The 27,511-nt window shown below is 49.1% G+C and overlaps 1 protein-coding gene across 8 annotated transcripts in view; it reads right to left on the bottom strand.

Moving 5' to 3' along the window:
• SEMA5B (semaphorin 5B) overlaps positions 1 to 27,511 on the bottom strand; it is a 120,166-nt gene that overhangs the window by 53,321 nt on the left and 39,334 nt on the right. The gene's annotated exons all lie outside the window — the stretch shown is intronic.

Consider the following 27,511-nt stretch of genomic DNA (forward strand, 5'->3'; position numbering starts at 1 on the left):
CAAGAGATCTTCCTGCCTCAGCCTCCCAAAGTGTCCTCCTGCCTCTCTCTCTCCAAAGAGACTACAAGCATGAGCCACCATGCCAGGCCTCAAACACACATGTATTACCTTATGCTTCTATATGTTAGAAGTCCAACATGGGTCTCAGTGGGCTAAAATCAAGGCATTAGCAGGACTGCATTCCTCAATGGAGGCTCTGGGGGAGAATCCATTTCTTCACCTTTCTCAGCTTCTAGAGGCTGCCCACATTCCATAGTTAAAGCCAGCCACATTGCAATCTCTAACCCTTCTTCCACTGTTGTCTCTCCCATGGACCACAGCTGGGCAAGGTTCTCTACTTTTAAGGATCCATGTGATTACATTGGGCCCATCTAGATCATCCAGGGTAATCTCCCTACCTCAAGGCCCTTTACTGAATCACATCTGCAAATTCCCTTTTGCATTGTAAGGCACCATATTCACAGGTTCCAGGGATTAGGACATGGACATCTTTCGTGAGCCATTATTCTGCCTGCCACACTCACCCTAGGGACTCCCGCTCAGTCATTCCCACATGGCAAACACATTTTGGCATCCAGAGACTCATCTGTGACTGAATTTCTTAAGAAGTAGCAGCCAGTAAATGGATCCTGGCAAGTCATGGCCACATGGTCTCAGGGAAGAAGGAGCTACTGCTGGAGGAACATCAGGAAGCCGGACATGCAGGCCCGGCGGGTGGGGGAGAGGGAGGAGCAGAGATGTGGAAATGACAGGCACAGGAAAGGGGAACAGGGTCTGTCCCGTGAGAAAGAGGACGGCCACAAAATGGAAAGGGGAGATTGCGGGAAGAGCTTCCAGGTGAACTGCACTCCAACAAAAAGAAATTCATCAACACCGGCACACAAGGTGATTATTATTCACTTCCCAAAAGGATTTTCCAAAGTGTTCTTTAAGTAATGAGTTCCACTGTGTTCTTAAAATAGGATTTACACCCAATTTTTCAGTAACACATAAAGGGATGCTTGTAAATCTATGGAAATGAAGTGAGACCAGTAACATCTGCTGCCTTGCTTTCTGTGCTGGTGGTGTCAGAGGGAGACAGAAAGAACCACAGACTGGGGTGATGGGCTCAGACTCTGCCCCAGCTTCCCCTACCCCCGATCCCCCATGAAAATTATCCTATTTAATGCGCACACCACCCTCACTCTCATTTGACACATGTATAAACTAGAGAGACTAGAGAACCACAATGGGTGGCTACAGGTCCGGTCTGGCCCAAGGGCACTCTGACCCCAAAGTCCCATTCTTTTGGCCACTCATAGAGAGCAGAGACTTTTCAGGGTGGCAAAGAGTCGCGTGTGTGTCTGTGTTGGTCACAGAAGCTGCATCCCTCCTACACACTCAAGGAGATGAGCAGACAGCACCAGGGGCTATTGCTTACCTAGCAGGTCATTTCTGGGATGCTAATAAAACTTTCAATTACAGACCAAGCCTTTCCTTCTAAAGTTATTAGAGATAAGAATCCGAACTGGCCGAGTGCAGTGGCTCACACCTGTAATCCCAGCACTTTGGGAGGCCGAGGTGGGCAGATCACTTGAGATCAGGAGTTCGAGACCAGCCTGACTAACATGGTGAAACCCCATCTCTACTAACAAACAAATTACCAGGTGTGGTGGCCCGCACCTGTATTCCCAGCTACTTGGGAGGCTGAGGCAGGAGAATCACTTGAACCCGGGAGGCAGAGGTTGTAGTGAGCCAAGATTGTGCCATTGCACTCCAGCCTGGAAAACAGAGCGAGTCTCTGACTCAAAAAAAAAAAAAAAAAAAAAAAAAAAAGAAAGAAAGAAAAAGAAAAAGAAAAGAGAAAGCTTTGATATAAGTGGCTGATTTTATTCTAAAGTTATTAGAGATAAGAATCCAAATGGCCTGAAAGAGGTTAAAAAGCTATGATATAAGTGGCTGATTTTGTGTCTCGTTGGGATGCCAGCTGTAGCAGATAAGAAGGGAGACAGAGAACATGGGGCATCAGGAGGAGCAGAACATTTGACTCCCTTGGCTTTCTGGAAATACCACTTGGGCATCAAAACAGATCATATAGAGGAAGGTGCCATAAAAATATTGAACCCTGTTTCTACTTCTCTGTTGTTACACAGTCCAGGTTCTTTCTACCCTCTCAGTTGGCCCTAACTTTTCTTTCTGGTTCTTTCTCCCAAATGTGTGGTTCTCAAAGGTTCTATCCTCAATTCCCTCTTCTCTCACTGTAGCCAATATTGGGTGGTCTCAGCCTCCCTCCCTCCCTCCCTCCCTCCCCAGGGCTTCCACTTCCACCCCTGCCCCACCAGCTCTGCGGATTGCCAGCCCTTCTCTTCTGGACTCCAGACCACCAGGCCGCCTCCGTCTCCATGTCATCCAGGCATCACTACTGCAGCCTGCCCAAAATAAATTTGCCATTTTTCTCCCTTAACCTGCTCCTCCCACGTTCCTCATTTCTGTCATTGGTCCTACAATTTCCCTAAATATCCTGACTCACGTTTCAACATTCTCAGGCTCTCCTCTCTGTCTTCTCCTACAGGCAACCCATTGTCGAGTCCTGGCACCTGTACCTCAGTGGATCCCAACCCCAGATGGGATGGCAGGTGACATGTGACGTATGAGCCAAGTATGTGGGGTGGAGGCAGAGGAGGATGGGAGGACACACGTCTCATCTGGGTAGGACAGCTACCAGCTACCCAGTTCTACTTTCCACCAGCTAACTGCTGCTGTGTGAGGACACAGGCCCAGACCTGCCTATTTTTAAAGAAGATCTGCACATCTGGATTTATGTGAAATTTTCCCCATTTTTAAATGCTTGCAACTGCTTGCATTTTTTGAAATCCCTATGTGCACCAAACAAAACATGTCTCTCTGTGACCTCTGGGCTTTGGTCTCTCACACTGTTCCTTCTTTCCGTTCCTACTGCCAATCTGTCCATGCCTCCCTCCTGGACAAGGGAACCCCCTCTTCCTGGGTTGCCCTAGCCAGCTTTCTCCCTTTACCCTTTGCTGGTCTCAGGGCCCCACTGAACAAATGTTGAGTTCTTTAGCTTCAAACTCAAGGCCCTCCAGAGAAAAAGAGAATAGTGAGGGTGAAGGAGACAGAGAAGAGAAGGCTGCTACCACTCAGGGTGACAGAGCCATTAATTAACAGAGTTAAACATCTGGTGTTTAATTAACACTCTCCCTCCTCTTTTATTCTCCCTCCCTTTAACTTTCCCAGAGGGGCTCCATAGTGGGTGAAACTGAGCAGAAACCAGGAGAACAGCCTCCTGGCTGAGTCAGGGAGGGAGGGCGAGGAGGCTGGTGTTTGATTCCATGTGCTGGAGGGAAGAGGACAGTAGGGTAGCTTTGTGACTGGCTTACTTCACTTAGCATAATGTTCTCAAGGTTCATCTAAGGACAGGCTAGGAAGAAACAGCTTGACGTTTCAGTGGTAGGGACTGTCCAGAAGTTACTGTCCAGAAGTTTCTTGGGCAGGAGCTGGGAGCAGGAGCTCAGTGCCTCAGATTATACAAGGAAGTCCCCAGCTCTCTTTGTGGCTAACATGATTGCCTCCCTGAAATTCATTCCCCCATTGTCTTCGATAATAAACTCCCACATTGCACAGAGTGGCAATGTTCCCAGCCTCTGGTGAGACACTTGCTTCTTCAGCCTCTTTTGAAGTTACGGGTGCCCAGGTCTGACCAAGGAGAAATAAGCAGAAGTCTGCTACAGGCTCTGGGAAGACATTTGTCTTCCTTATAAGAGATAGACTCGGTGGACACCAATCTCTTTCCTTTCTCCACCTTCCTGCCTTGCATTTGAATGTAATGTCTTGAGCTGTAGCAGCCCTGTTTTAACCATAAGACAAGAGACAAGCCAAGAGGGCAACAGAACACCTTGATGCTATTGAGCCAGTGAGCGAAGACCAGCAGCTGCTGCCACTTCCGAAACCTCTTGTGAAGTGATTAAATGAATCCCTTTGTTTAAAGTTATTGTAGATGGTGTTTTCTGTTACATGCATCCGAAAGCATTCCTAGGTGATACACTCCCTACCCTAAAACCTCTTCTCTCTAGGGAGATAAGTAAGTAACCACTTAATTTAATTAGAGTGGGGTAAAGTGAAGAGCAGACATGCTGCTCAGAGCGCCTCCCAATCTGGATGGCCCAGGACCCAGGATTAAGAACTGGAAAGCAGATAGTAGGGTGCGCCATGGCTACATGAGATGGGAGCTATGAGGGAGTCCTCTCAGAGTCTGCCAGACAGTGGGAGCTCAGCCGACACGGGTTTGTGTGGATACATGAATGGCTGGATGTGCCACTTCTTGGCACAGGTGGCCCAGTGACAACCACCTGGAAGGACGGGACTCTCCAGCAGCTAGCTTGAATCTCTCTGATTCCAGACCCTTCTCAGAAGGCCATGCTGGAACACCTCTCTCCTTCAGAAGTTCCCTCCTCCTCCCCACTTCCCGTGATGCCCACCTACCCTCTTATTTGGCACTTAATCAAACCTCCCCATTTGCTCCAAATATGGCTCTTGGTTTGACTGCAAACCCCGGGAGGCAGATACCACTTCCTTTTTCAGCCTCCAGGACCTACAAGTGTCTTGAACATTGAAGACAGTTAATAAACGTTTTCATTTGAAGTTGACGCTTTGGAGGGTGCAAAGAGGTTTGTGACTTAAAGAGTTACTCAGAGAAGAGCCCCTCCTAAAAAGAATAGTCCCAGAAGTCTGTAGTACTGCCTGAACTTGTACTATCAGATATGGACTACATTGACTAGCTGGGTCACCTTAAGTGAAACAACCACTCTCAGCAACAGTTTTGTGTGATGGGAGTGCCAACTCAGCATGGAAATTCATTGTAAGAATGTTTATTATTATTATTATTATTTTTTTATTTTTTTTTTTTTTGAGACAGAGTCTCGCTCTATCACCCAGGCTGGAGTGCAGTGGCGCCATCTTGGCTCACTGCAAGCTCCGCCTCCTGGGTTCACGCCATTCTCCTGCCTCAGCCTCCCGAGTAGCTGGGACTACAGGCACCCGCCACTGCGCCCGGCTAATTTTTTGTTTGCCTTTTTAGTAGAGAGGGGGTTTCACCATGTTAGCCAGGATGGTTTCGATCTCCTGACCTCGTGATCTGCCTGCCTCGGCCTCCCAAAGTGCTGGAATTACAGACGTGAGCCACCACACCCGGCCTATTATTATTATTATTATTATTATTATTATTATCATCATCATCATTAGAGACAGAGTTTCGCTCTTGTGGCCCAGGCTGGAATGCAATGGTGCTATCTTGGCTCACCACAACCTCTGCCTCCTGGGTTCAAGTGATTCTCCAGCCTCAGCCTCCTGGGTAGCTGGGATTACAGGCGCCCGCCACCACGTCCAGTTAATTTTGTATTTTTAGTAGAGACGGGGGTTTCTCCATGTTGGTCAGTCTGGTCTTGAACTCCCGACATCAGGTGATCTGCCCGACTCGGCCTCCCAAAGTGCTGGGATTACAGGTGTGAGCCACTGTGCCCAGTCTTAAGAATGTTTATTATAATAAGCCTTTAAATGTGAGAAGTCTTGGAAGAATTATCCCAGCAATTATTCACTTTTGAATATAATCTTGTAGATTTTAGGGTGGTGAAGGACGTTAGATTTCCTCCTCCTAACTACCCCCACACGACTTCTAAACTATCTTCAGAAGTAAGCAAGGATCTTCTCGAGTTGAATTAAAGTGGCATTTCCTAGGAGAGAAAGAGTAGCAGGTGCTATTGGTGCCTCCCCCATTCGTGGGTGGGTGCACCCATCCAGATTGGCTGTTAATGGTTCACACCTGCAACCTTCTCCAGATGCCTGCCCTTAACCCAGTGCAGACTCCTGGAGACTACAACCCCCACCACCATTCCAAAGCTCCTGGGTAATCACCAGCTGACAGAGGAGTATAGAAGCCCAGCCCCCACGTCTCCAGGTGCAGTGGATTCGGTGGTGCCATTCATGCTCCAGGGCTCCTCGTGGGATCGTGGGATCGTGGGATCATGTAGCCTTGGCCTCATCCTGTGCTCTACCCTGGTTCTTCTGGAGGACACTACCCGGTCAGTCACTTGCTCAAGAATCTCTGCTCAGGCTTTGCTTCTTCCAGGGAACCCGGCCTGAGATAGGCCCTTAGGCCCTTTCTGCCTTCCCAGAGGAGGACTGAGAAGGAGGTAGGGGAAGAAGTAGGCTGATGTCAAGACTAAGCTCTGCAGACTTCTCTTTTGGCCCAGGGATCTGCCTTCTCACTCACTCTGTGTGCACGAGAGACCATGCACCAGGCCCAGCCCTCAGCCCGCCCAAGGACTGCAGCCTTGACCAGAGCTAGCATGTGTTCCATGCTCTCCTGACCCTCCCGGCTGCCACCTTCTCTCCAGAAAATGTGCAGATCCGCTCCAAGGCCCAGCAACACTTTGCCAGAAAACTGTAAATCCAAAAATCAATTGGTCTTCATGTCACCACATTATCAGAATTGGGCCCCCAGGAAGGTTTAGGCTCAGAGACTCACAGAGTATTAGTGTAAAAAGGGCCTTGGGAGGTGATGTAGCTACCTCCTTCACAGTTTAATTTGGATTATACTTCTGCATCTGTGCCACTCCCCTCTCATTATAATTGCGATAATTATAATTGCGATAATCTGCTTTATTCTCCTCTGGACCATTTACACAGGCGAAGAGAGACAGAAATGCATGGATGCAAATCCCCGACCCCAGGCTCTTTTTTCAGGGTTTGCCTCCCTAGAGGCAATGAACCTGAGTCAGAGAGGGACAGTTGCCTTGGGGGTGACCTAGTAGCAGGATAGGATGGGGATCCAGCCCCAAGGTGCTGTGCCTCTTAGATTGGAAGGGTGGGAGAAGCAGCTGTTTGCACTATATGTATCCTACTCCAACGCCCGGCCCAACACTACTGGAAATACATTTCTTTCCAGTAGAAATGAAAGGGCAGTGGAATCAGGTCAGTTTGGATCTTCTTATGGTTAATAATGTCTCTGTGGGCATCTGAGGTCATCCTGTCCATCCTCCAGGCTCCAGGCAAGACACTTCCTCCTTCAGTCCAGGGTAGCTTTACTCCAGCCACATCTCTTAGTGACCTCAGCTGTGGCTGGTACCCATCACTGTCAGGACATTCTTACATCTTTTCTGCCACATGAGCCAACATTCATCAAGGGTCCTAATAAATGCTATGGGCCTTAAGTCTTGGGGCAGGTCATTTTCTCTCTTTGGGGAACCCCTCTTTTGAGCATTCTATCATCTTCTGTTCACTTACCAATGCTTACATCTGACTCAATTTTTCTCACCAATGATCCCCAACTTGTCAAATCCCAGATACCAGGACTTCTGGTGAAAATACATGGGTTCTGTGCTCGAATAATTTTAATTATATCTAAGCTTTCTCGTGTTCTTTTTTCTATGACAGACAGTGTGCTAATTGTTTTTCAAATGTGATCTCATTTTATCCTCACCATATGGCTATAAAATAAGCTTTACTGCCTTTTTTCAGATGAGGAAACTGAGGCTCAGAGAGGTTGGGTGGCCTGCCCAAAGTCACACCAGAAGTGGCAGAGCCAGATCTGCTCTCAGATCTCTTTGATGCCAAAGCCCATGTTCTTAGTCAGCCTGCTTCCCATCTCCTTCCAGGGATGCTTTGGAGACACATTCCCCAGGAAGGAAGGTGAAGGTGCCCACTCCTGGCTGTGGGGGCACAGAGAAGGGATACCACCTAGGTCTCCTCCTGATTCCCTGTATCCAAAGCTGAGTCCAGCCCACTTCCTCTCCCACTGCCCAGAGCTTCCTCCCTGCGTCCTATCCCGCGCTGGGTTCTGGATGCATTTTCTTTCTCTCTCCTGGTCAGTAGGCCTGCTACTGCCAGGGCCTCTGATCATAATTCTCTATTCCAGTGTCTCCAATGAGAGCTCCCAGCTCCACTCCCATTCTGCTCCACCTCATGAACGTCACAGCCCCTAGGTCACCCCAGCCTTCCTGGCACCCACCTGCACTGATATTTCTGTGTCCCACTCACTGCTGCGGGTGTTGGAGTCACTGGCCCCTTCTGCTTTCCTAAGTTTCCTGACACAGGGAAAGTCACTGCTCATTAGTTTGTGCCAACAGCGGGGGTGGCAGAGAGCAGCGAGGCAGATAATCTGAGGTAGTGGGGAATGTAAGAATCGTCTCTATTTGGCTGTGGAAGGTATTTTTGGACTTACAGTTGAATGTGGGTGTGTGTTATGTGCTGGGAATTCACAACACTTCAAACCAAATACTGAAGCTCAACCAGCAGGACCTGGCTGCTGGTTTCAGGAATTAGAAAGCTGTCCACCCTGTTCCTATTTCCTGCAGAGCTGGGTGGCTCCGTGTCTCGGCTGATGTTCAGGACCAGCTGAAGCAGAACTGCTACTTCTCTAGGGCTCAGAAACCACACTTGCCCCCGACCTAGAGCCCGGGCTGCAAATATGGATGCCCACAGCAGGTGGGCAGCCAAGTGAGGCCAGCTGGTGTCACACAAAAGGGAATGGCAGAGCCAGGACTGTGAACCCCTTCAGGAGGGCACCATCACTTCTCAGGGACAGCTGCTCCTCAGCTCCAGCTGATGACAGAGGCCAAACAAAACACATCTGTGAAAGAATTTGGCCCACTGACAACTGGTTTGCAGTCTCCAGCCTCGTGGTTTTCACACTAATGTGCATCAGAATTGCCTGGAGGGCTTGTTACAACCGATTGTTGGGCCCCTTCTCCAGAGTTTCTCATTCAGTCAATCTAGGGTGGAGCCCAAGATTTTGCAATTCTAGCAAGTTCCCAGGTGATGCTTACGGTCTAGGGACCGCACTTTGGGAACCACTGCTATAGCCCAGCAGCTAGAGAATAGGAGAGCTTCCCACCTCCTTACCTTTTAGTATTTGCAAGCCTTTTTTTGGTAAGTGTCAACTCAAGAGGTAATCATGTCCTTTAGAAGTTAAAAGTCAGAAGAAAGGGTGAGACACATCTATTAAATGGCAAATATTTCATGAACATCTGGTTTAATCATCACAGCCTTCCTGCAAGGTAGGTATTACTGCCCCTACTTTACTGCTGAGGATCTAAGGCACAGAGATGTTCATGACTTGCCCAAGGTCGCACAGCTAGGAAGGACAATTCTGGGACTGAAATCTACATCAGCCTAACTCCATTGCCCATGCTTTTCCCAAATCATCAAACTGCCCAGAGAAACAGGGCCTCTTTGCAAAATATACCCTCTTTCTGGGGGTTGAGCAGAATAGCCTTCCCTTTAGGGGCCCTTCTAAGTTTGTCCATCAGGGGCAATTCACAGGAAGGGCTGGATCAAGAGCCAGAAGGCTTGGAGACGGGAGAGTCTTTTGCCTCCTTCCAAAGGGAATGATCCATAAAGACCTGGTCCTGGAGCACTACGCAGTGGCCTATAATTCCCAGGAGACAGGAGGGCTGACCCTGGGGCAGCATAGTGCCCTGAAAGTGCCAGGCCTGAGGAAGTCACTCCTGAACAAACCACCTTAGTCCTTGGGAATGCATCAGAGCAGGATGGGAGAATTATCTGGTTAATGTCTGCAAACTGGTGGCAGGAACCATGTCTGTTTTGCTCAGTGCTATATCCCTAGCTGTTAACCCAGCACCAGTCACATAAGAGATGCTGAATTATTTGTTGAATGAGAGAATGACTGAATGGTGGAACAAAGGGCAAGGAATCTTTGCTCTTAGCCAAAGGGACTATGGATAATGTGCCCACTCATGGTTGAAAGTGTAGACACTCATAAAGCAGCCAGCCTTGAGAAGGGAGATGTGGCAGGTGATAATTCTGCTTCAGGTAATTGATCGGAAATGTTTTCCAAATCCATCATGGGCCATGAAGCAAAGATATTAACAGGTCTGCCAAGAGCCAGAAAGAATAAGGTCTTATTCACCTCTGGATCCTCAGCCCGTGTCTATTGAATGAATGCCCAGTGGGGAAGGTGTTCACACACTTATTGCTGCATGGGTGCTGGCGGGCCTCTGCCCAAGAAGCCTTCCCCAAGGCTTTCTGAAGGCAGGTGCGGCACGGTGAGAAGAGCATGGACTTGGAGTGGGAAGCCGTGGTGCAAGCCCTGATGCCAGCCACTCCTAAACTCATCGATAGACACGATCCCAGTGGGAGCAACAGGCACCGTGTTCTTCAACCTTGGGCCCCGCTGCCTCCCTTCTCTTTAAAACAGAGAGAATAATGATAGCAACAACAACAGCAGTCATAACAACTTCTTCACAGACTTGTGAAGGTGAGACACTTGTGCACTGAGAGCAGAACAAGCACTCGACAAACGCTTGTTGTCCACATGGATCCGCTGATAGATCCACCATGGCTGGGTCACTTCTCCAGCGTGGAGAGTTTTGAGAAGAGTCGCTCACTGCTCCAGGTAGGAAGCTCTGCCACTAACTGACTTACTTTCCTCTTGCTGCAACTTAAACCCTCTTACTTCACTGTCTGCGGTGACAAGGAATAGGCCGACAGTTGGTGAAAGCTCTCTCTAACACTGGTCTCCCCTGCTTTTCCAGGAAAGCAGCAGAAACAGACTTTTTGGAGTCAGGAACTAATGTTATGGAGAGTGTGCAGTGACTTAAGATGTATCTAAATCAGTGCAACTCCAAGCCACATGGTAACACAAATGGTTCTGCTGCCCATGTGTAAAGCATGCCAGCCCTTTTCCCTGGCATGTGGCACATTCCAGATCTCTCCCCTCATCCAGTTATGTGTATGCAAAACTCAGCCTGGATCACTCACCCTTGAAATATGAGTCAAATAAAATTAAAATTAAAAATTGTTCTTGAATCACACCCTGTTTTGCATTATCTGTGCTATTATTTGACTTTACTCAGCTCTTTAACCACTGGCTCCAGATGATCCCACAGATGTAACTCGGCCAGCACTGGGGAGAGAGATCCCCACCTGAGTCGGTAAGAGCCGTTGGGATGCTGGGCTGGGTGCGGCATAGGTGACCAGCAGAAAGGTAGTGTCAGGAATCATGCAAATCCCCTTCACGTGGATGGGTCCTTGCTGCTCTTCACAACCACGATGCCATCAGATTCCCTGTGAAGTCTGCAGAAGGCTTGTCATGGCTCCCATTTAACTGACGAGAAGCCAGAGGCCCTGAGAGCAGCTGCAGATCCAAATGCTCAGAGTGGAAAGTTAGCCCAGGTCTGCCTTCCCACCCCACAGCCTATCCAGGCTCCCAGAAACACCCTTATTCCCCAAGTCAAGCCGTGATGGCTCACACTGGGTAAGGTCCTGAGCCACTGGGAGCTGGGAGCTTGGAAACTGTGGGAGAACCCCTACAGATTAATGACAGGTCATTCAGAGTGTCTATATACCTTGTTTTGGAAATCTAAGAGGTAAACATAATTAGATCCCAAGGTCTCCAGAAAAATCACTCCTAATACTCTCTTTGGGGAGTGAGCAGTATTGAGACTGGGGCAGGAAAGAGAAATGATGGACTCTCATCCCAGTCTGAGCCCCTGACTCCAGCCTGTGTTCAGGCCACGTTTATGTCCTTCTCTCCCTTTACACCCCTAGCTTCTAGTCTAGGTGCCAAGTGGCCCTGGGCCTCTAGTGCCCTGAGGGGAGGCAGCCAATGAGCTGCTAACCCAGAGGACATAAGCTAGTCCAACTCAGCCTATGCCATGTGACCAGCCAAAAGCAGAACCTCAAACCCCCACCCCAAGATGAGTAGGGTCCAGCCTGGCGGGCGGTGGAGGGTGCAGCAGTCTGCTCCCTTTCCTCTTTTAGAGAGGAAAAAAGAAAATGAGTGAGGAGGGGTGGAACATCGACAGGGACCAGAAGGGAATAAAGAACACTGAGGCCAGTTCATCTGTGAAGGTCGTGAAATGGACAGAGTTTTGTTCCTTTTGGTTTATGTTATTGCAGTTATGATGGTGTTTGTGCAGTAAGTGAAACAGTGAAGGGAAAGTGTCTGGGGTCTGTGTTGGAGCTGAATGATGCTGCAAACTTGGGGGGTTGTAGATTCCCAGGGAGGGCAGGCAATGTGGAGCCTCCCTGTCCCACTCTGGGAATCTGCAACCCACCAAGTGTGGAGCCCAGGACAGAGGGGCAGAGGTATGGTAGTGGGGATGGACAGAGAGGGAGGAGAAGGTAGGGAGAAATTCCTTAAACCCCTTCAGGATTTCCTTCTGGAGGGCCATGAGTCTTCTTCACCAGGCCCAATTCCTGGTACTCTGGGTCCTGCCAGCTCAGATTCCTGAACTTCCAGAACATAATTGTGTTCCACCTCAGCAGGGCACAGCCTCGGGCCGGCTAGGAGCAGGCTGCCGTTCTCCGAATGTACACCCTGTCAGTGCCCAGATCCATCTGGAGAGCAAATGGCTGGCTGAGGGGAGAGACAGCCCAGGCTCACCACCCTCCATCTGCTCCCGCCATGTGACACACGCTTGCAGGCGGGGAGGGAGAAGCCTGCAGGTGATTGGCTGATGTAGAGGGGAGGCTGGGAGAAAGAACAGGGACCAGCCAAACCCACTGTCCAGCCCCAGCCAGAAGCCTTTCTGGGAACTGCTCCCAGCCCTACTCCCATTGCCAGGTGAGCCCCCTTGCTCCTGCACACACACAGGTGAAAGACAGGTCTGAGTGAAGGCCAGGCCTGGGACTCCACCACCACCACTGCCCCAGACATAGGAATGTGTACGTGGGTGCACACTCGCCTGCGCATATGCCTGAGATCCAGATCATTCCTTCAAAGCTTCTTTGCAGGTGCAATGATGCAGCCTCAGTGCTGCCCCAGCCCTGAGCACCTGCAAGGCAGCTGACTGGTCCTTCTGGATTTGGGTATATGGGTTTGGGAGAGTGAGGCAGGGACACATGACTGAGGACCTCTCAGGTGGATGGTGTCCAGTAGGTGAGCAGGCCATGGGGCTTCGTTGTGGGCAGAATAGAGAGTTCCAGCCCTGGGCCAGGGGGTGGGAAGAGAAGGTGAACGGGGTCTGTAAGAGAAGCACAGTGAGCTCTTTCTGATCTGGTATAAAAGAAGCCCTTCTTGGAGATAGAAAGATGGTCAAGGGCTGACAAAACCCTTCCAGTGCTTAATGAATGTCTCTCTTTAAACCTGGCCATTGGTGCCAAGCCCCTTAAGTTCCATATTCATAGAGCTCAGTTATAATAAGAATAACAGCTAACAGGCTTACTATTTGCAGGACTTTATCTATGACTCACCCTGCAGGCCCGGCCCCCACCCCCAGCTCTCCTTTTCCACAATGGAACTGGAATAGAGTTATCTTCGTAGAGGCCTGTTGGAGGAGCATCTGAAATGCAAGAATTCTGGGGAGGGAGCCTGGAAGTGTCCTCTGCTCAGGTCCACAAGGACAGCAGAGAAATGGAAGGGAGTGGGAAACCATGTCATTTTCCTCCCAGAAGCTTTAGCCAAGTGCCCACAGGTGTGGTCTGCAGGCAGACGTGGGGAGCACCAGACAAGGAGAGATGGAGTGTGGGCCCTGGGTCCAGGGGCGAGGAGCAGTGGAGTAAGGAGAGGCACAGCTGCTGGCTGGCAGGGAAGGAGTGTGATGGATGCTCCCCTGCCCAGCTGCGCCTCAGTCTTGGCAGGGGAAGGAAGGACGATGAGACCCTGAGCCAGGGAACATGGATGTCTGCCTGAGGAGGCAGAGACCAAGGCGGAGAGCTGCTCTCCCACTTCTCCTCCCCACCACCCCCCTGCCTTGGCACAGCCTGGGTCGACACTGAGCACTCACGCCACAAAACGTGCAGCCCTGGGTTCAAATCCCAGCCCAGGCTCCCTTAGCCTGTCTGAGTCAGTTCCCTCAACCGTAAAACCACACAGGGCAGTTGTGAAGATTAAAAGATAATGTTTGCGGAAGCACATAGCACTGTCTGGCACCTAGAAAACACTCAATAAATGTCAGCCATTATTTTATCGTCATTATTAGTGTTGTGATTATGCGGACCTTCCATCTCTCTCTCCAGACGCTCACAATAGCCTCCTAAGTATGCTTCCTATCTTTCATCTCTCCTCTCCAATCCGTCCTACACAAAGCTGCCAGAACACAGTCTACAGCAATGATTTGGTCACATTATTCTGCTGCTTAAAACCCCCACTAGCTCCCCACTGCCTACACAACCAAATCCAAACGCCCTGCATAGCAAGGCCTTTCCATCTGCCTCAGACTCCCTCTCCTGCCTCCTCTCCGGCCATTCCCCCTCCATCCAACCTCCTCAACACATTCCAAATCTAGATACTCTTCATGTCATGCACTTGCCCACCTCGATCCCTTCGCTTCTGCTCGCCCGTCCCTGTAGAATGCCCTCTCCCAAATGCCAGCTCATCCATGAAGCTCCTTCTGACCCTCACGCAGCCAATGGCTTCCTCTGCTGACAGATGCAGCATGTAGTTTATATACTCTCATCACTTCCTCACCCCGTGTTGGGCTGCGCAGATGCAAGAAGTGCTTCTCAAAGTGTGCTCCTAGGACCAGCAGCATCTGTACCTCCTGGGAACTTGTTTAAAATGCAAATTCTCAGGCCTCACCCCAGACCTACTAGATCAGAAAGTCTGGGGGCAGGGCCCAGTAATCTGTGTTTTAACCAGCCCTCCAGATTCTATTGCACACTCAGTTGGGGAACCACTGATGTAAGGTACCTGTACCCTACAGGTGATGCTTGGTACACAGAGAAATGATGAGTTAGATCAGATCACTTGGGTAGCTTTGAAAAAATACAGCTGGTTGGGCCTCACCTGCAGAGATTCTGATTTAATTGAACTGGGGTTGGGCCTGTGCATCCATGTTTTTTTGTCTCCCAATATTTTATTATGAATATTTTCAAACATACAAAACAGTTAAAAGACTGCACAGTGAACACCTGTATACCCGCCATCTAGATTCTATCACCAACATTCTGCTATATTTCCTTTATCACACATCTATCTACCCATGCACTCATCCATTTTATTTTTTGATGCATTTCAAAGTAAGTTGCAGACATCATACACATCACAAAAACACATCTGAGTGATTTAAAAGCCCTCCGGGGCCAGGCGCGGTGGCTCACACCTGTAATTCCAGCACTTTGGGAGGCCAAGGCGGGCAGATCACTTGAGGTCAGGAGTTCGAGACCAGCCTTGCCAACATGGTGAAACCCGGTCTCTACTAAAAATACGAAAATTAGCCAGGCATGGTGGCACGCACCTGTAATCCCAGCTACTAGAGAGGCTGAAGCACAAGACTCACTTGAACCGGGGAGGCAGAGATTGCAGTGAACCAAGATCGGGCCACTGCACTCCAGCCTGGGCAACAGAGTGACACTCCATCTTGAAAAAGAAAAAAAGCCCTCCAGATGGTTACACTGTGCAGTTAGGGCCTCTCTGATCCCAGGTGGGAAACTGACAGTCTCTTAGGCTCAGCTCCTGCTATGAAATGAGGAGGAGGAGGAGGAGGAGGATGCCTATTATGCCTCCCTGTCTCACTCTTACAAGGATTGAATGAGATCACATTTGAGAAAGCCCTTTGTAAAGGGCCATATGGTTAACAGAAAGTAATCCCTGACTCCGTGCTGGAGGAGGAAGGTGTCCAGCGCTGTTGCAGGATCACTGAATAATAAACGAATTGCAAATAGATGACAAATAATTCTTTAGCATAAGTGCATCCCAAATATTGCATGAGAGATACTCATACTGAAATACTCTTTGTTGCTTACCTGAAATTCAAATGTAATTGGACAACCTATATTTTTACTTGCTAAGTCTGGCACTCCTAGAACTCAGTCCTTGTCTTATGGAGAGCATCAGGATCGGAACCCTCTACCAAGAGAAGAGTCAGGGTTGGCAACAGGGACTACAGCTCTGCCTAGCCAGCCTGTCATGCTCCTAGGATTTAAATGTTAATGTCATCCAAAAACACCCTCACAAAAACATCCAGAATGATGTCTGACCAAATATCTGGGCACAGTGGCCCACCCAAATTAACATATAAAATTAACCATCACAGTCAGCAAGCCTCAAACATTAGAGTACAAAAGTCTCACTGGGGAGAACCAATTAAAATGCAGGTCTCCAGGCCCCACCCCAGAGATTCTGATGCACTAGGTTTGGCACAGTGCCCAGGAGCCAGCATTTTAGCCATCACTCCAGATGGCTGTGATCCAAGGGCTCCATGGGCCCACTTTGGGAAGCACTGCAGTTGTCACTCAATAAATATTTGCCGACTAAAGGGATGTTGGAGGTAGGAGTGTGGGCAGCAAGGCATCTGAGCCAGGGCCAGACCACCTCTGCAAGACTGTGTCCTAGGGGCTCTGTGAATGGCCCCCAGTGGAGTGATGGCAGATGGGGAAGCAGCCAGCCAGTCCTGCCCCCAGGCAGGGACCCACAGCTGAGTTTGCAGGCAGACACAGGAGACAGAGCTGCAGGCAGAGGGCAACTCCATCAGACCTGGCACTAACCCAAAGGGCAAACCCTTGAACCAGGCCTGGCCCCACCTGGGCCCCAGGGTGCCCTTCTCTGTCCCATGCAAGCTTGTGGGTGGACGTGCTGAGCCTCTCATGAGCCGATGAGATCATGGCTCAGGAATCTCTGTGCAGTCGGTTGCCCCTGAAAAGAACCGCTCACTGAGCTGGGGAAGCGAGCAGCTGAATGTTCACAGGCAGGCTGGGGAGGCGGGGCGTAGGGCCACAGGGACCCGCGCAGCATCCCAACCACTTCAGAAAGGAAGAAAATCAACCCTGGGCTGTACAAGCCCGTGATGACAGAGCTAGACTTTTTCTTTTAATAGACTCCCATAGACTGGTGGTTAGAGTTATGTCCCTGAAAACCTCACAGCTAAATAGGTAACTGCCAGAGAATGACAGCGTCTGGGCAGAAAGAGACTCTCGGTGGTGGGTTAGGTCCATCTCCCAGGACCAGCGTTCTAAACATTTCAGCATGACAGAAGGCTGGGGCAGACCCCTCCACTGGGCAGCTTCCGGGGGTGGAGAGGCATGGACAGCCAGCTTCGTGTCAGAAGAGGCGTTCATCCTCAGGGCCTTGCCTGATGGGGAGTAAGTAGGTGCTCAATAAATGCATGTTCAGCTCAACTGAGCAAAAGGTAAAGCAAGAGGAGAGGAGGCTAGTGCTGCCCCTCTTCCAGGCCCCTTTTATACCTGTTACCACATCCTGAAGCTCTGGGCTGCTCTGTTTCCACCCCTTCTGTGCAACCTCAAATGTCACCTGGCTGTCTTCATGCCCGTTCTCCTGCCCAGGTCCTGCTTGGCCATCTTCAGCCTGCCCTGTGAGCCATCTCACAGCGGCTGGGAAGGTGGTTCAGAGAGAGAGACGCAAGACACAAAGAAAGTCTTGAAAAGAAGGGACAAAGCACTGGGGCTCTGCAGGCTGGGAAAGAACAATGGGATAAATGGGGTGCGAGGCGGGGGAAGAAGCAAAGTCCTCAGGTGTCTGAAAGGTTATAACTGAGAGAGGATGACCAGAGACACCATCGATCTCAGGACAAGACAAGGTGAATGTGGACAGTGGAAAGACCTGCCGAGGATAACATTCAGGATCGGAGCAGCAGAGAGCCCCTCTGTCTCTGAGATCGCCTGGGTGTCTCCAGGAAGAAATGGTTTTCTGCCTGACATGGACTGCAGAGCCAGCCAAGCAGCCTGCCATCCATGAATGCTTTCACATCCTCCCCAATTCTCTTCCCGGATTTAGCTTGTGCCACCTCTGGGGGTTCCCAGTTCCACATAAGTTTACTACCTGCTGTGTAAATAGCACTTACTTTCATTTGTGCTACAGTTTCTTTTAGCTGCCTTCAAGGGCTCCCCTTCTCTCTTATTGTGATTTCAGGGACTTGGAGATGAAATCCACATGTCACCCTATGGCAACCTTAAGGAAGAGGGGGATTCACAATTGGGATGTGCCCCCATCACTTTTTCCTTTCTGTCCTGGGATCCTGGTAGATATTTCATCTCACTTCAGGAAGACAATCCCTTAAAGAAGGAACAACAGGCCATCCATCTGGTTTTCCCAAGGCCGGGACCATGCTGTCTCCAGCCCTCTTGCAATAATGCCTGGCTATCTGGCTGTTTGTTTTGGCCAAACCAGCATACGGGCTCAAAACCTTTAAGGGAACATTTCTAACAGCTCCTTAGATTTACTGGGTTATGTCAGAGCACTGGCAACTCCCCATTTGTGGATATGACTTTACTTATTTTCCCTTAAATGTGTGGCCTTGCATATCCAGGGTAAAGTGATGCTACACTTATTTGGGCCATACGTAATAGCTCGCCTGACATTTCATCACTTGGAAGCTGCTGATGTTACCCACATTTTGTACTGGACTCTGCTACTGACATCCCCCACCTAAAAAGTATCATTTCTCTTCTGTTGCATTCTTAAGCCAATCTCTGACTCATGACGCAAAGCCCCATCCCAGTCCCAGGATGACGTATTCTGGTGTGGATCTAAAGGACCAAGGAATTGGCCAGGTGTGGTGGCTCACGTCTGTAATCCCAGCACTTTGGGAGGCTGAGGCAGGCAGATCAACTGAGGTTGGGAGTTCGCGACCAGCCTGATCAACATGGAGAAACCCCGTCTCTACTAAAAATACAAAATTAGCCAGGTGCGGTGGTGCATGCCTGTAATTCCAGCTACTCAGGAGGCTGAGACAGGAGAATTGCTTGAACTCAGGAGGTGGAGGTTGTGGTGAGCCGAGATTGTGCCATTGCACTCCAGCCTGGGCAACAAGAGCAAAACTCCATGTCAAAAAAAACAAAAGGACCAAGGAAGCGCTCCCTGTTTCAGGGATGCTGGGGGTGGGCAGCGGTGACGGATGGTCAGTTTCCCTGGAGAGCTTCAAGACCAGGACCAAGGCCAATCATTCTGGCCAGCCGTGCTCTTCCTGGATGCTCTTCCATTTGGGCAATGGCCCAAATTATTATTATTTTTATTGTGGTGAAGTATCCATAATACAAAATTTACCATTTTAACAAACTTTCAGTGTCCAGTTCAGGGTCATTAAGTGCATTCACACTGCTGTGTACTATCGCCACCATTCATCTCTAGCACCTACTCATTTTTCCCAGCTGAAAATCTACCCATTAAATAATAACTCCCCGATCCCCACTCCCCGCCTGCTCCTGAAAGCCATCATTTCTACTATCTGTCTCTGAATTTGACTACTGTAGGTTCTTCATGTAAGTGGACTCTTACAGTATTTGCCCTTTTGTGTCTGGCTTATTTCACTTAGCATAATGTCTTCAGGGTTTAGCATAATGTCTTCAGGGTTTATCCATGTTGTAGCATGTATCCCTAAGTTATTTTTTAAAGCATGTCACCATGTAGCACTTTGGGGACACGGCAAAGAAAGAATGGACATAGTTACTGGAGTGGCACCCATAAATGTGGGCATGAACACACACTTGGCTCTTGCGGGCTGGTGTGTGTTAAATGGACATATGCTTGTGCACCTCCTCCAAGTGCCCTCCACGAATCCCAGGGGCCTGCCCTCCCTCCCTTTAGGAGGAGTTCTCAGACCGTTCTGTGCATAACATAAGAGACACCTGAAGAGCTGGTCACAATGTGGGTCCTAGGCCCCTCGGAGCTTGTGTTGGGCCCGGTGCAACAGGTGGTGCTGAGGTAGGGGACTGGACACCCCACTTTGGGAGGCCTTCCGTCCCAGTGCTGCTCCATGTTCCACAAGGAAAAGACGTGACCCCAGCCTTGGTTCATGTGTGGCCAGGCTGCATTTGACAGCTTCCTGGGAAAACCAACAGGGAGGGCCCCATTGGGAAATAAGGTCACTACATCCCCAAGAGCACATCTGGGCTATGAGAGTCAGATCTAACTTCCTACACTCACTTCCTACTGTCTTTCCCATGTAGGTCCTCATTCTCTTCTCAACGAACTCCTGAACAGCACACCGAGGACAAAGCAGCATGCTGGAGGCAGAATGAGACAAGAACACCCGAGGCTGTCACACAGGCAGAGCTTGACCCAAGCCATGAGAGAGGCACACAGGCACTGTTTTTTGAGCAGAGAAAGAACACTTTTGGAACAAGGAAGGCTTCTCAGCTTCTCAGAGGAGGTAGCACTTGAGATAGACAGAATCCTGACAGTACATAGAAGCAGCAGGGGTCACATTCCAGAAACAGGTGATGTGGGTTTGGGAGGCAACCAGGATCTGGTGTGACATGGTTGGATGGAGTCTCTGAGTCAGAAGTCTGGGTATAATTCCAAGTGCTTTGCATTTGGCCACGTGACCATGGCAGGTCATCAGCCCCTGCAGGCTGTGAGCCTCAAGTCAGGGCTGGAGTGGCAGGAGCAGAGGCTGGGACCGTACAGTGGAGGGCTTTGACTGCACTTAATTTAGAGAGAGGTTGGGAGCCATGCAATGCTTTAGATCAGAGACCTACTCTCCTTTTAGCCACAGGTAGGACAAGGGTGGAGGGTTGTGTCTCTTGACTTCTCATGTCCCATGAGCAGCAGCTGGTTGGCCTGACACCTCCAAACCCTTCCTCATTTCCCATGTGGAGGATTTCCTCTAGTGAGGGCATAGTCTCTGGAAGAGGGTTTCCTCTGGCTCCTGGGAGGACTGACAGCCCCCTCCCAGCACTGGTTCACAAAATCAGGAAATGCGGATGCTAAATAATTCATAAACACATTAAATAAGACTGGCTCTAGCCTCAATCCCTGGGGAGCTCGCTGTTAATACTTCCCTCATTTAACATCAGCCTGAGCCAGACATCATTAGGAAGGGAAATCTTCTCTCTCTTTTAAAAAATCATGTAGCTTAAATGGTTTGGGATTGTTTGCTACTTTGCATGATTTCTGCCACTGCTCCCACCCATTACGGGGATAATTAAGAATTGACTAAGGTTGGCAAAAAGCATTCAACAGCCAACTTTTTATTTGGTTTTTTCAAGTGCCCCAGCCCTCCTCCTGTTCCCCCACCAACCCCTGGTCTTCCCTTTCTAGTCCCTGCAGCCACGCAGCCCAGATCCCTTCATGCACCAACCCCCACCCCCAGGTCTGCTGCCTGTAAACACACTTAGAGTCCCATGGAAACCACACACTGAATGGAGAAAAAGCAGGGAGACCATTCACTCTCCTCTTATTCTACTGCCCCATTTCCTCCAGGCACCTTGCCTGATGTCCCTCGGGCCTAGGGCCAGAGTGTATTTGTTCGGCTGCCCTGGTCACCCGGGAATGGGGTGGGCTCAGATCCCAGGCCTGTCCACCAGCTGGTGATTCTCTCTTTCGAGAGTCACTCTCTCTGACCGGCTGAGGCAGGATTAAAGACGTCAGGAGGAAGAGCATGCCTCTGATCACAGAAGGAAGGGTTATAGATACCAGGCCGACCCCAGCTGGCCAGGCAGTGAGGCTGCGGGATGAAGCGATCACTGGTGTCCATTCCCCCAACCCCACCTGCAGCACTCCTCAACCTCCTGCTGGTCAGAAGAGGCAAGGGGCATGTGACCAGTCTAATTTTGAGGGGCAGCTCCAGGCATTGGGGTGATCTTTAAGGCTCGTCTCCTTTATTTCCCTGCCTCCAACCAGAAGTACATCTAAGTCATCTCAAGGATTTTTTTTTTGGTTTTGTTTCATTTTTTTCTCTGTCCTCATGTCACTGATTTCTAGTATTCTAAAATCCTGAACATTCTTTTTACAGTCTAACTTAAATTTTTTCTCTTGCAGGTTCAATGCATTATGGGTTGTTCTGAGCTCAGGAAGCTGGAGCCTCACCTTGTGCACAATAAATCATCCGGGGTGGGGGAGAAAAAACCTATAAAGACACGAGAAAGCCAAGCTACTTTTGGGGGAGCACAGAGAAGCTTCTAGAATGGCTGGCAGAGTCCTATTACTTGACTTGAGTGATGATGTAAAGAGCTGGCGCCTGTAGTCCCAGCCACTCGGGAGGCTGAGGCAGGAGAATGGCGTGAACCCGGGAGGCGGAGCTTGCAGTGAGCCGAGATGGCGCCACTGCACTCCAGCCTGGGCGACAGAGCGAGACTCCGTCTCAAAATAAATAAATAAATAAATAACCCATTACTAAAACATCTACTTCGTGTGGTTTTCTATATTTGTTTTATAGCATCTCAAAGTTTGAAAATTAAAAGAAAAAATACATCATCAGAGTGTTTAATTAGTCAGTTGTATCTTCATTCAGGCTCCCCTATGAAGCTCTCCTTTAGGGTGAACAACCCCCACTTCTTTAGCATCTCCTCCAAGGCTCAGAACCCCTGCACCAGTTGGTTGACCAAATCCTGTGACAATTGTCTGGAGGGAAACTTTCAGGCCAGGTACTGCTGGAGCACTTAAAGGATCAGAGAGCCAGGACTTCCTTGAGCTTCCAGAACAGATTGTGACTGTTTTGTGCTGGTTTGCTAATAAATATCTTAGACAGACAGAATTTGGCCCGAGATTGACTTTCATGATAACCCAGGAATGAGGTGACAAGGAGGCCTAAAGCCCTCACCTACCGCTAAAAATTGGAGGCTACTGGCTGGGTGCGGTGGCTCACGCCTGTAATTCCAGCTCTTTGGGAGGCTGAGGCGGGTGGATCACGAAGTCAGGAGATCCAGACCACCCTGGCTAACACGGTGAAACCCCGTCTCTACTAAAAAATACAAAAAAAATTAGCCGGCCGTGATGGCGGACGCCTGTAGTCCCAGCTACTCGGGTGGCTGAGGCAGGAGAATGGCGTGAACCTGGGAGGCGGAGCTTGCAGTGATTGAAGGCTACTGATGTTTACCAAATTGAATTTAAGAGTCGGGCAGGACCTGCTTGACCAGGGCCAGTTCACCTGAGCCTGGCACCCAGTAACTGCTCAATAAATGTTAGTGTTATGATTATCTCCCCTGCTGTGGAAGCAAAGGGAAAGGGAGTGGTAAGGGACAGGATAAGGGGTAGGGAAAAGAGGAGGAAGGAGAAAGAAGCAAGGGAAGGTCGTTCCAAGAGTTTGGCTCTTGGTAGGAAATTCATCATACGCTTCATCATTGGTCCTACGTGCAGAGGAGTAAAGAAATAAACAGCTATCAGACCGCCTTTTCCTTCCTACAACGTTTTGCTATGGCGGGCTTGCCCATAATTCTCCAAGTAACCTTCCTTCTTCTCTTCTCCTTCACGGTCTCCCGCCCCCCGCCGTGGCCCTGTAGGCTCATTCACATAGGGCCATAGGGCCATCCCTCAGGGATTGGAAGCCGTAGGCAGGCTCTGAAGGTCCAGCGGGAACCCTCCCCTCAGGTCTGTCTGCCTCACCTCCCCAACCCCACAGCTAATGAAGAAGCCTGGCAAAGTGTTTGGAGGGCCTCCCACTAACCCTGTGACTCCCATTCTGGTCAGCAGGGGTGGCCTCAGAAGGAGAGCATCTGGGTTTGCCACTAAAACCCCCCTTTGCTGTCGCTTGTCAGTCGGGGGCTGCCAATATGCCCATGCCTCTTCACGTCCGTCTGTGGCTTCTGTTTGGGCCCATATCTTTGTCTCTTTGCTCTCTCTCCCTCTGGGGCTCCTCTGCTCCAACAAAAACTCACAGCAGAATCCTGGGCACATCACAAATAGTTTTCATTAAGAATAACGACAAAGGTTACCCATTGGGTACAATGTTTGCTATTTGGGTAATCGGTAGGCTAGAAGCCCAATCCCCACCAGTACACAATATACCCACATAACAAACATGCACATGTATCCCCTGAATCTGAAGGAAAATTTAAATTGAAAAAAAGTTCTACTTAAAAAAAAGTAATTAAAAAGAAAGCTTCAGAGAAGGAAAGAGGAAATTAGATTTTATTCTAAATTTGTCTGACACAGGCAATTCCCCAAGGACACAACTGAAAATGTAAAGGCCCAGAAAAATCACAGGGGAAAAATAATTTCCCCTTGTTTCTCCCAAAGACTTCTTCAAAATACACGATTTCAAATACGTTTCTGGATCCTAAAACTTTTTAGAATGAATAAAGTGTCTAGGATAGGGTATTTTTATGTTCCCCAACCATTCCTAAAAATTACACCGTAAGATTTTAAGTTAAAAAAGCTACATCAATCTTTTCGTCTGCATATAATGATGCAACTTGTTTGACATTCCTTTCTAAATGACCTACAGAAAAATCAATTGTTCCTGAGAATCCAAGTACATTTCCACTTATAAGTACAGAGGAACTAAAATGGATTACTGTAATGAAAAATGGCCAGGCACAGTGGCTCACACCTGTAATCCCAGCACTTTGAGAGGCCAAGGCAGGAGGATTGCTTCTAGCCAGGAGTTCAAGACCAGCCTGGGCAATATAACAAGACCCTGTCTCTAAACAAACAAAAAAAATTTTAAAGAAATTAGCCCGGCGGGTTGCACTTGCCTGTAGTTCTAGTTACTCTGTCCTAGCTGGAACAGGAGGATCTCTTGGCCCCAGGAGTTGGAGACTGCAGTGAACTATGATTGCACCACTGCACTCCAGCCTGGGTGATAGAGTGTCTCTTAAAAAAAAAAAAAAAAAAAAAGAAAGAAAAGACAAAGAAAAATGAGAAAAATGTCCCCAGCACCTCCAGCTTCTGTGAAAGTACTGGATCTAGGATTTGGAGGCAGATCTATGAAAAGGTAAAAGGGGAAAGGTCACAGCATTTGATAGATCTACCCCCAAAAAGCTCCCAAACTCCAGCGCCCAGCTGCTCACTGCTGCAGATAGCTGGAATCTTGCAGGAGGAGGTGTGAGCCCCGAGAAAGCTAGGGGATCTCCCAAGCAAATCGCATCCCCCAACAGGGTGGCCACGCCAGCCTATGGTTCCAATCTGCCCCTTCCGTCTTCTACTGCATGTGAAAAGAAATGGAGCCATATTTGGAAAAACATAGTCCAAATCAAGAAATAAATTAACATGTGAAAAGAAAGAGAAGCTTGTCCCAATTTAGGCAAATCTTCAGTTTTCAGGACTCTGGGAAGACGATAAAAATGAAGTGTTAGTAGAATCAAAAATGACTCAAGGTGATGGCTCAAAGAATGAGGCTGATTAGATAAAATTCTATGGAGTAAATTGTGTTCAATGAGATTTAAGGGTTTCCCTCTCCTTTCTTTTCACAATTCCTTTTCTGAAAATAAGTGCTTTTCTGTTTCTTGCCAACACCAAGTCCAGAAAGCATAATACTGTCCTTTGTCTTACTCTAAGTGTGTTGTAGATGGATTCTTCTGTTCAAGGCTTTGCCTACTTATTAAAAAGTGTCAGAAGAGAGTGGATGCGAGACTTCTGAAAGGACAGGTGCTTTTATAATAGGAAACTTGAAATTATTAGCAGAGCAAACTGCAACATACAATTTGATATACCCAAAAAGCTAGTTTCATGTTTATTAAATCAATTATATACAACCATTTTTGACATTTTGAAACAAAGAGACATGAGATCTTCTGAAAAATCACCAAAACCAAACTTGCACACAAATTTTCATTTTCCTTCTAATATTCGAAAAACAAATGATCTCTTTTCCCTGTGCATCCAAAGAATGTTTAAATCCAAGATAAGTCAATCCTGTTGCTCCCCATAAGGCAAGAGAGGCAGGAGGGGGCACTGGGAGATGAGGCAGTCCCAGAGCATATGTGTGTGTGTGTGTGTGTGTGTGTGGTGTGTGTAAGTGTGAAGTGTGCTGGTCTTCCCCCTACTTCCCTGCAATGCAAATGGTGGGTAGAAAGGAACACACACACACACATACACGCACGCACTCACTTGCCAATGGGGTGTCCACTCAGCCAAGAAAAAACTCTCAGCTGAAGTTAACCCTATAACCCTGCATTTGCTCCACCATCTTCAAAAGAGGTTTGAAATTCTTTCCCAAACTTTGCTGCACTTTCCATGAGAATGGGGATGTTCCTGCATAAAACATGAGTTTAGGAGGGCCGTGAGCTAGCAGGCCTTGGGGAGATTGTGTGGGGCCCGGGATTGTGGGGAAGAACGGAGAGGTGGGGGAAGGGAAGGGAGGCTGTTTTCTCAGGCTGCATTTCTTGCAGGCTCCTTGGAGACGGGAGAAAGGCCAGGAAAGGTCTCAGCTGGGGCTGGGCCCTCACAGAACCTGCGGAAAAAGGGATGCTGCGCTTAACCCAATGGAGCCAGATGGGCTGGGGTTTGAGGACCTCCAGGAAAGTGATGCTGGGAAGACAGGGGGGAGAGAGAGACAGATCTTGGAGAGGGGAAAGTCCTGGGACTGGAAAAAAGCAGGTGGAGGGGGAAATCTACTAAACATTGAAGATACAGTCTTGTCGCCCCCATACATGGGTTCACAAAGGACAGGGACAAAAGTTCTACTTCTTTTGGTATCTCCACAGAATCCAGCTAGCGGCAGGCCCTTTACATGCTGTTTTTGAATGGCTGCAGGTGGCCAGGCAGGATTCTTATCCTTCTATCAGCACCCCAGTGAGTAGGATTTAGGGGTCTGCAAGAGGTTCTCTCCCTCAAACTGGTTATTAGTACTGCTTGAATTAACTCAGCAATGGGCTAAATGCCAGCAGCAGGAGAGAGATGTTCCGGCATTCTGCTCCTTGGGGATGGAGCCCTTATGAAAATCACTGAGGCACCACTCTCCCCAGAGGCTCTGAAAGGGCAGGAGTGTTTATGCTGCTGGGGCAGCAGCGGTTCTCAGGTGGCCATGGTGTGGGCTATGGACGGATGCCCTGTATTGGTCACTGGACTGCACAGATACATCTGCAGCCTCCTCCTGACAGGGACTGGGAGAAGAGAGCCACTGAAATTAATGGGGATGTAAACTACCTTGAATCCCTTTCTGGAAAAATCAGGACATAAGTAGTGAGTTTTGTTGGGGTTGGGTTTTTGGATTTTTTTTTTAATTTTGAGAATTTTATGATACCTGCAAAATAGCTGGCAGTGCTCTAGAATGTGGATACTGGATCTTTGCAAGTCACTGGTTACTTACCGCAAGTTGGAAAATGCTGAGACCAGCCACAGAAGTGCAGTTGGAAGGGGGCCTCAGAGACATGCAAGAGTAGTGATCTTCAAACCTGAGCTGCATCAGAACCACCCAGAAGCCATGCAGAAACCCTGGCTGCTGGCCCCCAACCACAGAGATCCTGATTCTCCCTCTGGGGTGAGACTCGAGAATCTGCATTTCAAAAAGTCCCCAAGTGATGCTGCTGCTGCTGGTGCAAGGAGCACATAGGGAGAATGACTGTTCTAGAAAACCCCTCCTTTTGTAGGTGAGGAAACTGAGGCGATAGGGTTTTAATGGCAGAGCCAGGAACTCACAGCCAGGTTTCCTGAAAAGAAGGTGTGGCACCCAGCTCTAGCATGAAACCCCAGTGTGGAGGTGAGGCAGAAGGGAGAGGACAAAGCCCATACCCAGCTAAAATCAAACACCGTCTGTATCCCCCATGCGCTAAGGTTGAGTCTACAGAACCCCAACCACCTGGATCCTACTGGAGGGGCGGAATGGGAAACTGAGGATGAAGCGACCAGTTGGACAGGCAGACAGCAGCAGGAGGAAGAGAGGGAGCACATAGATTACGGAAAGCAATTAACACAGAGTGGACAATTGAGGGAGACTGG

This window comes from Pongo pygmaeus, chromosome 2 (assembly GCF_028885625.2).
Source record: "Pongo pygmaeus isolate AG05252 chromosome 2, NHGRI_mPonPyg2-v2.0_pri, whole genome shotgun sequence".
In the NCBI taxonomy this organism is placed as follows: Eukaryota; Metazoa; Chordata; class Mammalia; order Primates; family Hominidae; genus Pongo; species Pongo pygmaeus.